The sequence below is a fragment of the Neovison vison genome, chromosome 4 (assembly GCF_020171115.1).
Source record: "Neovison vison isolate M4711 chromosome 4, ASM_NN_V1, whole genome shotgun sequence".
In the NCBI taxonomy this organism is placed as follows: Eukaryota; Metazoa; Chordata; class Mammalia; order Carnivora; family Mustelidae; genus Neogale; species Neogale vison.
The window spans coordinates 38,710,261-38,726,348 of record NC_058094.1 but is presented as its reverse complement, the minus strand read 5'-3'; the positions used below and the strand labels follow the sequence as shown (position 1 = coordinate 38,726,348).

The 16,088-nt window shown below is 39.2% G+C and overlaps 1 protein-coding gene across 3 annotated transcripts in view; it reads right to left on the bottom strand.

The window, feature by feature from the left end:
* The window catches only part of NIPAL2 (NIPA like domain containing 2), a 71,886-nt gene that overhangs the window by 33,505 nt on the left and 22,293 nt on the right, over window positions 1-16,088 (bottom strand). The gene's annotated exons all lie outside the window — the stretch shown is intronic.

Genomic DNA, 16,088 nt, shown 5'->3' with positions numbered 1-16,088 from the left:
AAGGAAGGAAGGAAGTTTTAACTTTAAATCTACACCAGACTGAAACTCATGATTTGCCTTCATCTCCTCTGATAATTCTTATTTTAATGCTACCTCTAAGGAGCCCCAGAATCCTAGGACTCCTGCCATCCCCCCTGTCCACACTACACATCCAACAGGATCTCGGGTTTGCTGGGTCTGAATTTCACCATCCGTCCTGCCCATCCCCTTTTCTTCAGTCCCGTGTCCCTGGGCTGCTCAGGCCAGCTTCACCTCAGGCTCAGACCTCAGTCTCCTGCCACTTTACTCACCACATTTGTTCTTGATCTCTTTTATATTCTACGCCCATCCTTACTCAAATCATCAGAATTCCCAGAAACACCGTTTAGTTTCATTCTAAAGGACTTTCATTTGTGTTATCCCCTTTGCAACTCTGCCTCCATTCTTGTGACCAGCTCTGGACTCAAGGATCACCTCTGGATTCCCCTAGACCCAGATGACCGAACCACCCTTTTGTGTAATTATTCCCTGCAATATAGCTTTCTTACTACACTGAAGGTTTATTTGTCTGTCTTCTCTCAAAGACCATCAGTTCCTTTGACTCTGAGATATGTCTTCTTCTAAGATCTCCTGGTTCTACCTAGCACATAAAAAAGAGAGTTTGTGGGATCTCTGCCCTGCTATTTGCTGGCCCTCATGGCATAAGATCCTCTTTCCCATGACTGATGCTACTGAACCCTCAACCTTCAGTGAGCCATGACCTACTATGGCATCAGGTTATATAGGATATGTTGAATCTCTTTGAGTTTCCTCTCATGGAGCCATTCCTCTGTGAGTAGAGGCTTGGGAAAATCCAAACTTGCAATAATACAAAACAATACACAACATAATTTGTATTTAGATTTTTAAGTTAAATACAAATTTAATTAAATTTGGGGGAGGGGCAGAGGGAGAGGAAGAGGGAGAATCTTAAGTAGGCTCCACACCCAACATGGAGCCCAATGTAGGGTTTATCTCACGATCTAAGATCATGACCTGAGCCAAGGTCAAGAGTAGGATGTTTAACCGATGAAGTCAACCAAGCGCCCCTGTATTTTAAATTTTTAACAGAAATTGTTAGCGATGTTTTTAAGTTGTTTTTTTTAAAGTAAAAATATACAGAAGAAAAGTCATCATAAAAATAACTCATCATCTAGAGAAAATTGCTGTTAATATGTTGGTGTGTTTATTTTACCTTAGTTGAGATAAAATTGTAATGCAAATTTTTTTTCAGTTTCCTAGTTAGCATATTATTACACTTGCCATGTCATTTAAAATTCTATATAGATAGAAATTTTAATGAGTCTGTATAATAATTCATTAAATCAGTTAAATTTGAATATCACTATATTTGGTATTCTAACAACTGATTTAAAACAAAACCACACCAGAAACCCCCATTCAAGATAAGCTGGGATTCTCTCATGTTTTCTCCATCATTTTCTCAACTAGCTCTCTTATTCAAGCTGAGCTGTGTCCTTGCAAACTTCTCCTGGGCAAGTTATTTATCGGAATGGATGTTTTACACAGAATAAACAGAGCATGGAAAACATTCACCAAGCATGAATTTAATTGGGTGGTGTGGCTTACAAACACTAAAGCAGTGTTTTCCGTACAGACACATAGCCCATTATATTAAGAATTGAGTTTGGGACAGGTGTAAAAACATTGGAAAATTTTCCATTTCATATTTGAACCAAAACAATTCAGGGAAACTAGTTTCATATGTTAGGGAATTAGAGAAGGTATCAAAACCAAGACCCCATTCCCATCCCATCACTGACTCCCTGTGTGATTACATAAGGAATGTGTCCAAGTGGAGAGAGATAGATTAATAAGAAATAGGTGAAGAGTCACTACTAACACATACCACAAGTATTCCATGACAACAATCCTTGAGACGACTGTCTCACAGCAAATGAGTCCAGGGACAAGGGAGACATGGTTTACCTGGAATGGGGACAACTTTGAGCTGGTGGGAGATAGAGACAATGTACTCCAGGTCCTAAACATGGTATTTGGGAGGTAGGTCCACAGAAGTGGTCTGTTTATTCATTGATCCATTCATTTAACAAACATTTGTATTATAGCACAACTGGAACCAAAGCTCACGTTTCCTCAACCCTGGTCCAGGGCTCTTGCACAGACACTACACTCCATTGCCTCCCTGGAAGGGAGAACAGCATTGTTCTTCTCTTCTCGCTGCTAAACCAGTTTCGTAAATAATTTCACTTTTAGAAGGGATGGGGGAATTGCTCTGTAGGGGACAATTTCATTGCTAACAAGGGACAGGATTGGTAACAATAAACTTGAAATATACCATATGTACGAAATGGTATCAATTGCCATAAAAGTTGTCAGCATTTTATGAACATAAATATGCTACTTTTACTCTCTGAAGGATCTTATGTCTAATATACTTCTGTACTCATTTTTTTGTTTAAGAGAATGTGAGCTTTTCTACAAAACTGTTAGATGAAAGAATAAGATTTTTAGTTTTATTTATCTAGTGAAGGAAGTGATAAAAAAGAACATTCTGTTAAGAAACACAATTCATTTATCTTTCAAAATATGGTTAAAATGAGAGCTGTGCTGTGCAAAAAGGCAGTATCTGAGCAACAGCTTATAACATGACTTCTAAGTGGAGCAGTAAATTTTTAAAATGAGAAAAAATAAATAACCTGAAATGTGCCATATATATATTTGCAATCAGAGATTTGTCAAGCTCAACCCTGTCTCATTGCTGCTGTAACAACCACCACTGCCTAGTAAACACCTAGGAAGAGGAAAGAACTACTCTGCTTTTACTCCTATAGTAAAAGTTAATATTCGGAAATAGAGCATTTCAAGACCAATAGTTTAAAAAGCATTAACACAGACCACAGTTGTGAATTAAACATATTTGTGCTAGGTGTGATTAAACTATAGTGACTCCTGAGCATTCACTTCAGCACTCATGGTTTGTGTAGATTTTTGACTGGGGGCTTATTTGGGCAGAGGTTCAAGAACCCTTTTCCGTTCTGGCCCTCATACGGACGCAGACCGAAACAGAGTGCTCACAGACAGGTCTACGAAGAGCGTATCTGTGGGCACTTGGGGTTGAATTCAGGACACGGTGTCACACAGGGACTCCAGAGCCAGACACTGAACCCCAATGAACATAATGCATTAAAAAAGAAAAAGTGAGAGGTAGCATTTGTAAGATAATATACCAAAATTTAAACAGTGATTATGTAGAACTTATGGTGGGGAAAAAAAAAAAGACAGGAATATTTTCGGTAAGGGGAAAAAATAAGAAAGCTTCTAGTACTTTCTCTGGTACAAAATGTTGTTCCCAAGAGGCATTTTATTAATGTATTCACTAGGCCTTAAAGTTCTAATGCTTCACTGTCAGGAAGACTCTCAACAATTATAGGACAGTCAACTATTCTATTTTTAGCCATTCAGGTGTCACTCAGATCAGCAATCAGAATGGAGGTCCTTGGGGCACCTGGGTGGCTCAGGGGGTTAAAGCCTCTGCCTTTGGCTCAGGTCATGATCCCAGGGTCCTGGGATCAAGCCCCGAATCGGGCTCTCTGCTCAGCGGGGAGCTTGTTCCCCCACTCTCTCTGCATGCCTCTCTGTCTACTTGTGATCTCTCTCTCTCTCTCTCAAATAAATAAAAAATATCTTTAAAAAAATATTTAAAAAAATATAAAGAATGGAGGTCCTTTCCGGTCAAGGTTGACACAGAGAAGCTTACATGAGGGAATTCTGAATCAGATTAAGGCCAAGCAAGATTCTGGTGGCTTCTGCTGAACCAAGTCTAGATGTGGGGGAGGGTGCCAGTTCCAGCGGTAGCCACGTGCCCTGGTGTTCAGCTTCATAACGCTCACCGAAATGAACGCCAAGTTAGTCTTTTCTCTGCCTCCTCTAGGACATCTCAGAGACTTGGTCCAAGGACTGGCTGTTATTATGGAAGAGTTATTTCACTTAACATGGTCAAGGGTTGACGCTCTAAGATCCATAGCAGGCCACAAGTGAAAGAAAAAGATAACTATAAAATAATCTGGGGCATGGGAATTCAGAAAGGTCACATGAACTTGATTTGGGTTTCTTCTGTAATAACCGCTATAGGAATTAATAAATCAGAAGTTAAGCATCATCTTTCTATATGTTAACGATAAAACTCATAGGTAGATTTTTACAGGTGAGTTTAGATCTCTGTGTCTGCAGAATAGAGAACTGAGGACTCCATTTTTACATTTATATGTGTAATTTTAGCTCTTGTTTTCTAAATATTTTATTTATTTATTTGACAGAGCGATCACAAGTAGGCAGATAGGCAGGCAGAGAGAGAGAGAGGAGGAAGCAGGCTCCCTGCCAAGCAGAGAGCCTAATGTGGGGCTAGATCCCAGGACCCTGAGATCATGACCCGAGCCAAAGGCAGAGGCTTAACCCACTGCGCCAGCCTGGTGCCCCTTAACTCTCTTTTTCCTAAAGGTTTAACAGTACAGAAGAGTTTGATTACTATTTAATGTGTCATACTATGGCACTTAAAAATATTTTGTTCACATTAACTACTTCTCATTTTTTACCCTTTATGACAACTTAATTTTTAAAATCTTTTAAAATACTTTATAATTGACAGACATTACAATATAATGATTTGATATTTGTATTTGGGTTTCCCCTCTTTTTCTAAATTTTATGTATTTATTTGGCGGGGGGAGTATGCACACACAAGTGGGGGAGGGGGAGACGGAGAAGCAGATGCTCAGGGAGCCCAAAGTGGGGCTCGGACGCAGGACCCAGGGATCATGACCTGAGTGGAAGGCAGAAGTTTAACTGATTGAACCACCCAGGCACCCATGGATTTTTGTTTTTGTTTTTTATTGAAGTATAACTACATACAGTGTTATATTAGTTTCAGGGACACAATGTAATGATTCAGCAATTCTGTGCATTTCTCAGAGCTCATCAAGGTTAGTGTACTCTTTTAAAATTTAATTTTTTTTTTAAAGATTTTATTTATTTATTTGACAGAGAGAGATTACAAGCAGGCAGAGAGGCAGGCAGAGAGAGAGGAGGAAGCAGGCTCCCCGCTGAGCAGAGAGCCCGATGCGGGACTCGATCCCAGGACCCCGAGATCATGACCCGAGCCAAAGGCAGCGGCTCAACCCACTGAGCCACCCAGGCGCCCCTAAAATTTAATTTTTTGAGTATAGCTGACACACAATCTTACATTAATTTATAGGTTTTGGCAGGTTTATACATTATGCTATGTTCACCCCAAGTGTAGCTACCATCTATCCTTTTACTTCATTATTACAATAAACACTATATTCCTTATGTTGTGCCTTTTACTCTCATGTCTTACTCATTTCATAACTGGAAGCCCGCTTCTCCCACTATTTTTCACCCATTTTGCCCACCCCCCACTCCCTCCCCTCAGAACCACCAGTTCGTTCTCCCTATGTATAGGCCTGATTCTGCTTGTTCTTTGTTTATGCATTTTGTTTTTTTAGATTCTACTTGTGGGGATTCCCTTAAGTATCCCTAAAAATATTGAGCATCTTTTCATGTCTGTTGGCCATCTGTATGTCTTCTTTGGAAAAATGTCTATTCAGGTCCTCTGCCTATTTTTTAATTGGATTGTTGGGGTTTTTGGTGTTGAGTTCTTTATACACTTTGGATATTAACGCCTTATTGGATATATCATTTGCAAGTATCTTCTCCCATTCGATAGGTTGCCTTTTTGTTTTGTTGATGGTTTCTTTCACTGGGCAAAAGCTTTGTTTTTTATGTAGTCCCAACGGTTTATTTTTGCTTTTGTTACTCTTGCTTTAGAAGACATAACTAGAAAAATTTTTCTACAGCTGATGTCAGAGAAATTACTGCCTATGTTTTCTGGTAGGATTTTTACGGTTTCAGGTTTCACATTTAGGGTCTTTAATCCATTTTGAGTTTATTTTTGTGTGTGGTGTCGGAAAGGGGTCCAATTTCTTTCTCTTACATGCAGCTGTTCAGTTTTGTGAGCGCCATTTATTGAAAAGACTGTATATTCTTGCCTCTTTTTCATAGATTAATTGACCATTTAAGCATGGGTTTATTTCTGGACTCTCTGTTCTGTCCCATTGATTGATATGTCCTTTTTTGTGCCAGGGCCATATTGTTTTGGTGACTACAGCTTCGAGTATATCTTGAGATTTGGGACTGTGATCCCTTCAGCTTTGTCTTTCTCTCAAGACTGCTTTGTTATTTAGGTTCTTTTGTGGCTCCATACAAATGTTGGGATAATTTATTCTAGGTCTATGAAAAATGCTGGTATTTTGATTGGGATTGCATTACTTCTGTCGATATTTGACAGATTGCAAAATGATCACCACATTAAGTCCAGTTAACAACAGTCACCAAATATAATTACAGAATTTTTTTTTCTTATAATGAGAACTTTTAAAATTTACTCTTAACAACTTTTAAATATGCAATGCAGTTTTATTAGCTATAGTTACCATGGTGTATGTTATATTCCATGACTTATTTATTTTATAACCGGAACTTTGTACCTTTTGACTTCCTTCACCCATTTTACCCACCCCCCCCCCGCCCCTGGCAACCACCAGTCTGTTCTCTGCATCTATAAGCTTGGTTTTTTGGGGTTTTTTTTTAGATTTCACATAGAAGTGAGATCATATGGTATTAGTCTTTCTTTGACTTATTTCACTTAGCAGAATGCCCTCAAGGTCCATCCATGTTGTCACAAATGATAAGATTTCATTCTTTTTCATGGTTGAATAATACTCCATTGTGTGTTAATACCTTATTTTTCTTTATTAACCCACTGATAGACACCTGGATTATTTCTGTATCTTACTTATTGTAAATAATCCTGCAATGAACATGGGGATGCATTTATCTTTTAAAGTCACTGTTTTTGTTTCTTTAGATAAATACCCAGAAGTGGAATTGCTGGATAATATGGTAATTCTGTTTTTAAGTTTTGAGGAATCTCCATATTGTTTTCCAAAGTGACTACACAATTTACCTTATCACCAATACTGCACAAGAGTTCTTTTCTCCCCCACATTTCTGCCAACACTTGTTACTTCTTATCTTTTGATGACAGCCATTCTAACAGGTCAGGTGATTCTGCACTGTGGTTTTGATTTGCCATCCCCTACTGATTAATGATGTTCAGCATTTTACATGCTTGTTGGGAATCTGCATGTTTTCTTTGAAAAGAGTCTATTCAGATCCTGTGCCCATTTTAAAATTGGGTCATTTGTTGTTTTTGCTATTGAGTTATGTGACTTCTTTATGTATTTTGGATGCTAATGTCCCATTAGATATATAGTTGGCAAGTATTTTCTCCCTTTGAGTAGCTCGCATCTTCATTTTGTTGATAGTTTCCTTTGCTGTGCAGAAGCTTTTTAGTTTGACGTAGTCCCACCTGTTCATTTTTGCTTTTGTTGCCTTTGCTTTTGGTGTCGAATCCAAAAAAACCATGCCAAGCCCAGTGTCAAGGGGCTTACTGTCTACATTTTCTTCTAGGAGTTTTGTAGTTTCAGGTCTTAGATTCAAGTCTTTAATCCATTTTGAGTTAATTTTTGTGTAAAATAGTAGACCAGTTTCATTCTTCTGCATGTGCCTGTGCAGTTTTCCCAACACCATTTGTTGATGAGAGTGGCCTTTCTCCAATGTTATTCTTGGTTCCTTTGTAGTAAATTAATTAAACATAAATGCTTGGGTATATTTCTGGGCTCTCTCTTTTGACCCTTTGATCTGGGTCTGTTTTTATGACATACCATACAGTTTTGATTACTATAGCTTTGTAATGTGGTTTGAAACCAGGGAGCATGATGCCTCCAGCTTTGTTCTTCTTTCGTAAGATGCTTTGGAGTCTTGTGGTTCCATACAATTTTAGAATTGTCTTTTCTAGCTCTGTGAAAAATGCCACTGGAATTTTAATAGGGATGGCATTCAACCTGCAGATTGCTTTGGGTAGTATGGACATTTTAACAATATGAATTCTTCCAATCCTTGAGCACAAGACTATCTTCCCATTTATTTGTGTCTTCTTCCATTTATTTCATCAACGTCTTATAGTTTTCAGTGTACGGGGCTCTTACCTCCTTGGCTAAATTTACTCCTAGGTATTTTATTCTTTTTCATGCAATTGTGACTACTCCTCAAAAGGCAAATTTAACCCTGAACTAAAATGATCGATTACACTTTATTCAACTCTGATATGGATATAATATTCTTATCTGATTCATTTGTAAAAAACAAAACCAAACAAAACCAAAAAACCTTTGGTCCACGGGTTATGAATTCAAATGTTTAGGAGTCCAATTAGGCAATCCCTCTACAGAGGGCAAAATAATGAAGGTGGTGGGTTGGGGCAATGAAGGGAGATGGGCTGTGGATGGTAGACTGGTGTGAGGAGGGTGGGTTGCTGTAGCTATGAGGACCAGTGACCTAGATTATACAAGACCAGTGAAAGATGACAGCCATAATTCAGCCCTAGTCAAATGCAAGTCCGGTACTACCACGTCTGATTCTTTAAGGCAAACCACTTTTTGAGTGTCATGGCCCAATTTTTAAACATGGGAAATTAGTTTATGGTCTTTCAAAGCACTGTTTAAGCCAAACAAAACACAGCAAAGTTCAGATCTGACCTACAGGACACCAGTTTTTGGAATCTCATCTAGCCCACAGTGAACATTTCATCAATTTTCATTTAGTGTCATCCAATTTTTTGTTTAACCTCTATGATCTGAAGAGAAACTGGGGTATATTTTTACACAATGGGAAAGCAGAAGACAAAGCAGAAAAGGAAAACCTTTTGTAAAAAAAAATAGTCCCTGACATGAAAAGATCATATTTATATAATAATGCTACAAACAGATCTTCACATGTAAATATCTGGCTTGTGGTTTCTGACCACTTATAATGGCAACTTTATTGCACTGCTAAAAAGTGAACCACGAAAGCACTTTCCTGTCACTCACAATCAAGCTTCAAACATGTGGACATGTTCAGCGTGCTCCCAGGCTCAATCAACTATAACCGTATGGCAGTACTGACTACCCCCAAATTATTATTCCCTCTTAGTTGTAGCATTGTAGGGGGAATGTATGTCGATTACAATGTACTCCATGGAGTTTGGATTTGAAAGTCTGAGGATGTGAAGGTTTGAGAAATGTTTCTTTGTAGAGGAAAAAAAAAAAAGCTGCTCTACCATATTGTCAGGAATACAAGTGTCAAATAATTCATGTTAATAAAAAAAATTGCTATTGTCATTTATTGAAGATACTGCAGAAATAGTTCATAGGTAATTTGTATAATTTCAAATAAGGAAATTCACCTGGATTAAGAGTAATCATTCTTTCATTTCTACATTTTTCTTGACACACATTAGTGATTACACTTGAAAAGACTCCAAAAAAGTAGAAACTCTATTATTGAGAAGATTAACTCTGTATTATAAATTTATATAATAGCGTATTATTTCAGCAGGAGTAATTTCTCTAGAAATATTTATGGCGTCCTCAAAAAAATCAGCATGAGTGGGAAAGACCTTACGAATAGAGCTTTTTAGGTTTTAGGGATGCTTTCAGCTGAGTACATGAGCAGACATAAAATGAGAACTTCAGGGCTTCATCCTGTGCTCTGAAATTTGGGGACAAATCTGCTAAAGCAGACAACCCAGCAAGCCACCCAAAAAAAAGGGATTTTTTTCTGTATATTTCCGACATTAAAATAAATGCCCATGTGCAGCGCCCAGAGGCAGCCGCTGTGGTCTGGAGCTCCAGTGATCTCATCCAGCCTGGCACTAAGCATGGGGCTCCGGAGGTCTGGGAGAATTCGCAGCATCTAGGTTCGTGGAATGCTACAGGTCACTTGTTTATTGGTCTGTTTAGGTTTCCTTTCATTTGTTTCTAATAAAAATCTTAGAGACTGAAGTTTCTGCTTGAGATGACTTCTTTAGAGTTCCCAAGGCCTCACCAGGGTTTTCTGGCTACACTATGACCATCGCCTAATGGGTTACAGACACACTTCAGCTCAGAGTTCCATCACAGCACAAGACAGATACATGAAACAACATATATTTCACACCATGGATTTCCATTGGAGCCGAAGCCAGTACGTTGGGGGAAAATGGAGACAGAAAAGACTTATCGGTCATAGGTCTCATTCTCTCCTCATTTTCTCCATGCAGTTGGCTCTCCAGCCGTCATCTGAATTAGCCCAGTCACACGGTGACTACTTCTCTTAGGAAATTTTTCCAGGGCCAAAGAGATCTTGCTGCTATTGATTCTATCATTCCATGTAAAATTCCAAGTGTTTGATCTCATGTAATTCATCTCAAGCCTAATCTATCCATTACCAGCTTCTAGTCATCTGGGCAAGAATAAAGTAAAATAGCAAGTTTATGTGTCTCATATGTTACCGACATAGCGGCTGCTTGTTCCATACTCGTTTCTTACCTTTATTTCTCAAGTCCTGCCTGAATTTAACTTGGAAGGAGGTGGTATATTCTGTGAACTCTCTTCTGATTACTTTAAGTCAATACACCCAGGGATATTAGAACTGAAAATTGTCATTGGTGTTTTCATTATGTTCTGTTTCTCCTACCCTCCTTGCCTCTGCAACAATCTCCTTTGCCACCCCCAGAAAAATTAATTTTATATTGACTAAGGTCTACCATGAATCTCCTTAATTCCATGGGACTTCAATTATTTTGACTGTTGATGGCTGCATCCTTTTTTTTTCAATGCTTAAGCAGAGCACAGATACATCATGAGGATGAGGGGGAAAAGGAAAACATTAAATGTAAGGTTGGACTTTGTAGACGCACAAATAATTTAACTTAACCCCCGGAGGACAAGCTTATAAGCTTTTAAGCATGTACAGAAGTGAATTTCCATGAGCTCCTTGCAATGAAATGCTCAACTATCATGCTTTTAAGTAAGTGTTTTTGTCTTCTAACACCCTAGAACAGAACATCCTATCCTCATTTTATCAAATTTCAAATTCAAACCAGGTCTACAAAGCTGTGTTATATGATTTCCCTGCACTCTGCTTTCCTGGAGAAAAAAAGATGGAACGCAAGCAGACATACACAGCCATGTCCCCTGGGTCTCAGTTAAATGGTGAGGAAAAGACATTAAGCAGATCATTATGAGAATGACAAAAGTTGACGGAGGGGGAATGTAGGACCAGGACTGCTGGTGGCAGAGTGCACAAAGACACAACGTCTGAGGAAGCACATCGCCTATTTTGTCGATTTGTGTATTTTTCAGGACAATTTTATGACAGGTGGTACCGAAGTGTCCTGTACTAATGACATCACCATACTATAATAATTTCCAGACAAACAGAAATAAAGCAGCACGAGAAAGGCTACCTTTTTCTAGTCACAAAAAGGCACCACATAGACAAGAAGAGGGCCCACGTGGGGTGTTAAGGGAATAGAGAATAAGCCTGTTTAATTTAGTCTAGAAGCCAAGAAAGACCTTCTGAGGAGGGAAGGATTAGCAGTAGTTTAAAATTTTATTACAAACTGCACAGAATATCCAACTTCTTTCTTTTTACTCGATTTCTGGTATAATAGTTTCTCCAAACACACATTCCCAAATTGCAGTTAGGCCTGAAAGAAACCGGTCCTTCAGCCTCTCTGAAGTCAATCAGCAAGTACACAAAAGTGCTATGAAGCCAGAGTGAAAAGACACGAAGTCACACACACACCTCAGGCTGCCATGCTCTTCCTCTGACAAATATCTGTGTGTGTTTAATGTATTTTGTCTTGGCCAGTTATTCAGAAATTCTGGTATTTTCCAACATGTTTTGATAGGTAGGATGTGGAGAAGTCAAAGGGTAATTGCAGTTCAATGGCTGAACCCATGAGCTGCAAGGATCCTACTTTTCCAATCCCTGAAAACTATTACATGGGTAAGAACAATAAAGAGCTTTTCTTAAACTGGCTCCTCCATTTTAGAGAATTTAATCATCAGCCATTTTTGGGGCTGGGGAACAGATGCCCTTAGAAAGAATAACATGCTTTGTTTCTGAGTGATCATAATTACTGTAAGTCACAGTGACAACATAATGACTGTTTGTCTGTCATTATGTCAAACACTGTAGTCTGTGTCCAACACTGTTCTTAGGTGTTTGTGTTTATTCTGTTCCTGCCGTCCTCATCTCCCCAGGACAACTTCTGAGGTAAGAACTCTTTTCTCTCCCCATTTTGCAGATTAGGGATCTGAGGCTTCAACCTGTTTATACTACTTGTGTGAGGTCACAGAGCTTTCCTGCGGCAGAACTGAGATGTGAATCCTAGAGCTGGGCTGTGTGGCCCCAGAGCCTGTGTTCCTGACCACTTAACTGCCCTGTTTTCTTGGGACAAATATCCAGCCTAGGCTGTAGACGAAATTGAAAACATCCATTAAGGGGCACCTGGGGGCCTCAGTTGAGTAAGCAAGTGTCCGAGTATGGATTTCGGCTCAGATCATGGTCTCGGGGTTGTGAGATCAAGCAGAGTCGGCTTGTCCCTCTCCCTCTCTCCTCCCCCTACTCACTTGCTCTATCTCCCTCTCTAAAAGAAATAAATAAAATCTTTAAAAAAAAAAAAGGAGAAACATCCATTAAGCTTTCTTAATTAATGGAAACACAGACACAAGTCAACATCCAGAATTAACCACCTTGCCAGCATAACGAGTGTATTAGTCAGAATGAGCCTTTGGACCCATTTTTCAGTGAGAAAAATAGATTCCAAGTGCAAGGTGACACAAGGATACCAGGGCTCTGGTTTTCTCCAAAAGCCAGACCCAGGCCTGGGCATTCAAATCTGCCAGGATTATGGCCTGTTACCCAATCCTTGAGACTCCGGCAGGCTGGATAACTCGCCCAAGCCAGGCAGTGGAGATTGGGTAATTACTCATGTGAGCATTGCCTTAAGAATTCCTTACAGGGTTTTCTGCAGAACTGCTGTTCTTTGCGGTGCTTCATGTAAAAATGTTGTGTGGTCAGCAGGTTCTGGAAACCCGGCCTACTGCATCTGTCTCTGGGAGACTCACAGTGTGCGTGGGTCTGTCCTGGGCTGTGCCCCGCTGAGCCCTGCCCTCACGAAACCGGGCTAACATTGAAAATCCAATACGGCAGAGATCTTTCTGATCATGGAGCTCTTTGTTTCTCAGAACACCTTTGGAGCCACCGGTAAAATAGTGTTTGAGCACTGGCTGCTTCAAGGTGAGCGTGGCAGCGGGGTCAGCAGAACACGCGCACACAGAAAGGGAAACAAAGGATAGACAGGAAGATGGCTGGAGACCGCCATGTGGGAAGAGCCCAAACCGAAAGAGCCATAATGCTTATCATAGTGTTTCTTCTACACGAGTCCTGAGAACAATCTGTTCAATTGAAGTTACAAAGGGAAAAAGAATTTTGATGATTTAAGACAAGACAGAGGGTCTGCCATATTAGCCGGCCTGGCATATTGTGTGCAGTGAGATCAGAGCACAGGATGACCTCCATGGGATCTCTCCTTACTTCTGGAAGGGTGAAAGGAGCACAGGGTTGGGCGAACCAGATCACCTAAGCAGAGGAAGGAAGACGGAAGAAAACACTTACTCTACTTTGGAGGTCCAGCTTTTTAAAATTTTCTTTCTTTCTTTTTTTTTTTTTAAATAAAAACAACAAAAAATAGAAGAAAGGCCAGAAAAGAATATGCAAGCTCCCATTCCATCCAAAATACAGTATCTTTTAAGGTCTGTTTTCTTAAAACTCAGAAGGAAGTCTGATTTCTTTCATGAATCTCCCAAGAAATAATAAGAGGAAAAATTCCAGCACAGAAAAACATGGACACTCTTCTGTCTCATCTACACAGAGCCATATGATATGGCTATTTTAAAAATACTTTCCTTTTTTGCTTCAGGTCCTTCAGAGTTTCTAGAATCTTTATAAAGAATCTCAGGGTGGTAGCGGTTTGTTCTGGGGAATATTGCCAATCACCAATGGCCCATAACCCACCCAAAACACTTCACAGTAACCTAAATTCGGCTCCAGAATGCTGTGGGAATATTATAAGCATATATTGCTGTTTGCAAAGATTGTAAAGTAGGAAATGGTTTGTATTTGAGGCTATAAGTTTTTTGTCTTTGTTTTTGTTTTTTTTACTTCTTTGAATCATTTTATGGGCAGAGAGGGAGGTTGCTGAAAAGGTTCTAACACTGAAATATTAACTGGGGCCAAGAGCACAGAATGAAAAATGCTCTGTAACATTGAGAAAGTCCCATCTGTCAAACCAGTGGGCTCAGAGTTTGAAAGTAGGTAGACTGGCCCCATGAGGACTTGGGGAGGACAGGACACTGTCTAAGGTGAGTGAGAAAACTTAAGCTTCTTACTATTAATGGGAGCTTTGAGCAAGTCAGGCCAAGATGAGCAGCTTCACAGGCAGCTTCCCTGAAGGTCTGTGAGGGGGTATCAAGAGACCCTTAATCTCTGGTAACTTCCAAATTCTCACTTTAGGTCCCAACAGGGCCTGGCTGTATTTCATTTCTGTGAAATCCCTGATCATTGCAATAAATCTAGCCACACTCCCCTTTCTTTGGGCTAGTTGGAGTAGCTCTCTTTTTCTTGTTCCCAGAAAAAAGGATTACCAGTACCTGGGAGACTCAAGATAAATGGAAAATTTCATTATCATATGGTACACTCAGCCCTCCCCAGGTGTCTGTTTATATTCCTGGACACTTTTTTGCCTATTTCATGGAAGCTACGCATGAAGCAAAACAAGAAATAAAAATGAAAACCAGCTCTAAACATATAGTCATTATGAAGAATAATACAACATTTTTAGAATAATTGGGGCCTGTAGAGGTCCCAAGGTTACAATATAACTAGAACTTTTATCTATTATTTCTCAGATTTTGAGAAGAAAGAAGAAATCCAGAATGTCTATGTACATGGTATGTATAGCAAAGAGAGATATGCTAAAATTGCTCACTTTATTAGAATGTTAAAAAAAGCAATGATTACATAAATGGTGTGCCTCTTCAGAGTAATAACAGGATGGCAATTTTAACTGAGCAATTCCTAGAAAGCTGAAAAAATGTTCTTTGCTAGATATCCTACTACAGTATATCATGAAAATATTTTAAATACAATATTTTGAGTGATTAAGAGGGGGTAACTACTATCAAAATAAATTACATTCTTTTCAAATATATATTATTTTGGTTTAAACTATGCTTTCTTTAAGAATATCATTTTTTTTAAGGAGAAATATTAAATTGGAGCATGTGAGTGCATCTTACGCTTGATCTAGTTGTTAGCAGACAATAACCATCAACTCCTTTCTACTTCAGTGGAGGCTTCAAATTCACATTTAAAACCATGCTGTTGCCATAGCAGCAAATAAAGAGTAAATCTAAAAAGACTTTATTGATTTTAACAAGGCTTAGAAAATTTATTCATCTTTTTAGCAGTGATTTTTGCTCTTTTATTTTTTAGTCTTTAGCAACATCTCATATTCTCTTTTCTAGATATATTTAGTAAATCATAAATTTTGAAAGTAGGTTAATTCTGGCAGTACTATAAAATTACACATTCTGATAGTAACGTAGAATAACCAATATTTAATTGTTTTTTTTTTAAAGATATATTTATTTATTTTAGAGAGAGAGTCTGCAAGGATGTGAGCACGTGTGCAGGGGGAGGGGCAGAGAGAGTATCTTAATAGGCTCCAGGCCTAGGGCGGAGCCCACAGGGCTCCATCCCACAATCCTGAGATCATGAGCTGAGCCTAAATCCAGAAGCAGATGCTAAACCAACTGAGCCACCCAGGAGCCCCAATATTTAATTCTTTTTTTTAAAAAAGGATTATTTAAAGGATTATTTATTTATCTATTTATTTGAGAGAGAGAAATGATGCACAAGCAGAGAGGAGGGGCAGAGGGAGAGGCAGAAGCAGACCCCCATGCCCCACCATTAGTAGGGAATCTGATGCGGCCCCAATCCCAGGATGCTGGGATTATGACCTGGACTAAAGGCAGAGGCTTAACCAGATTCAGCCGTCCAGGTGTCCCCCCACA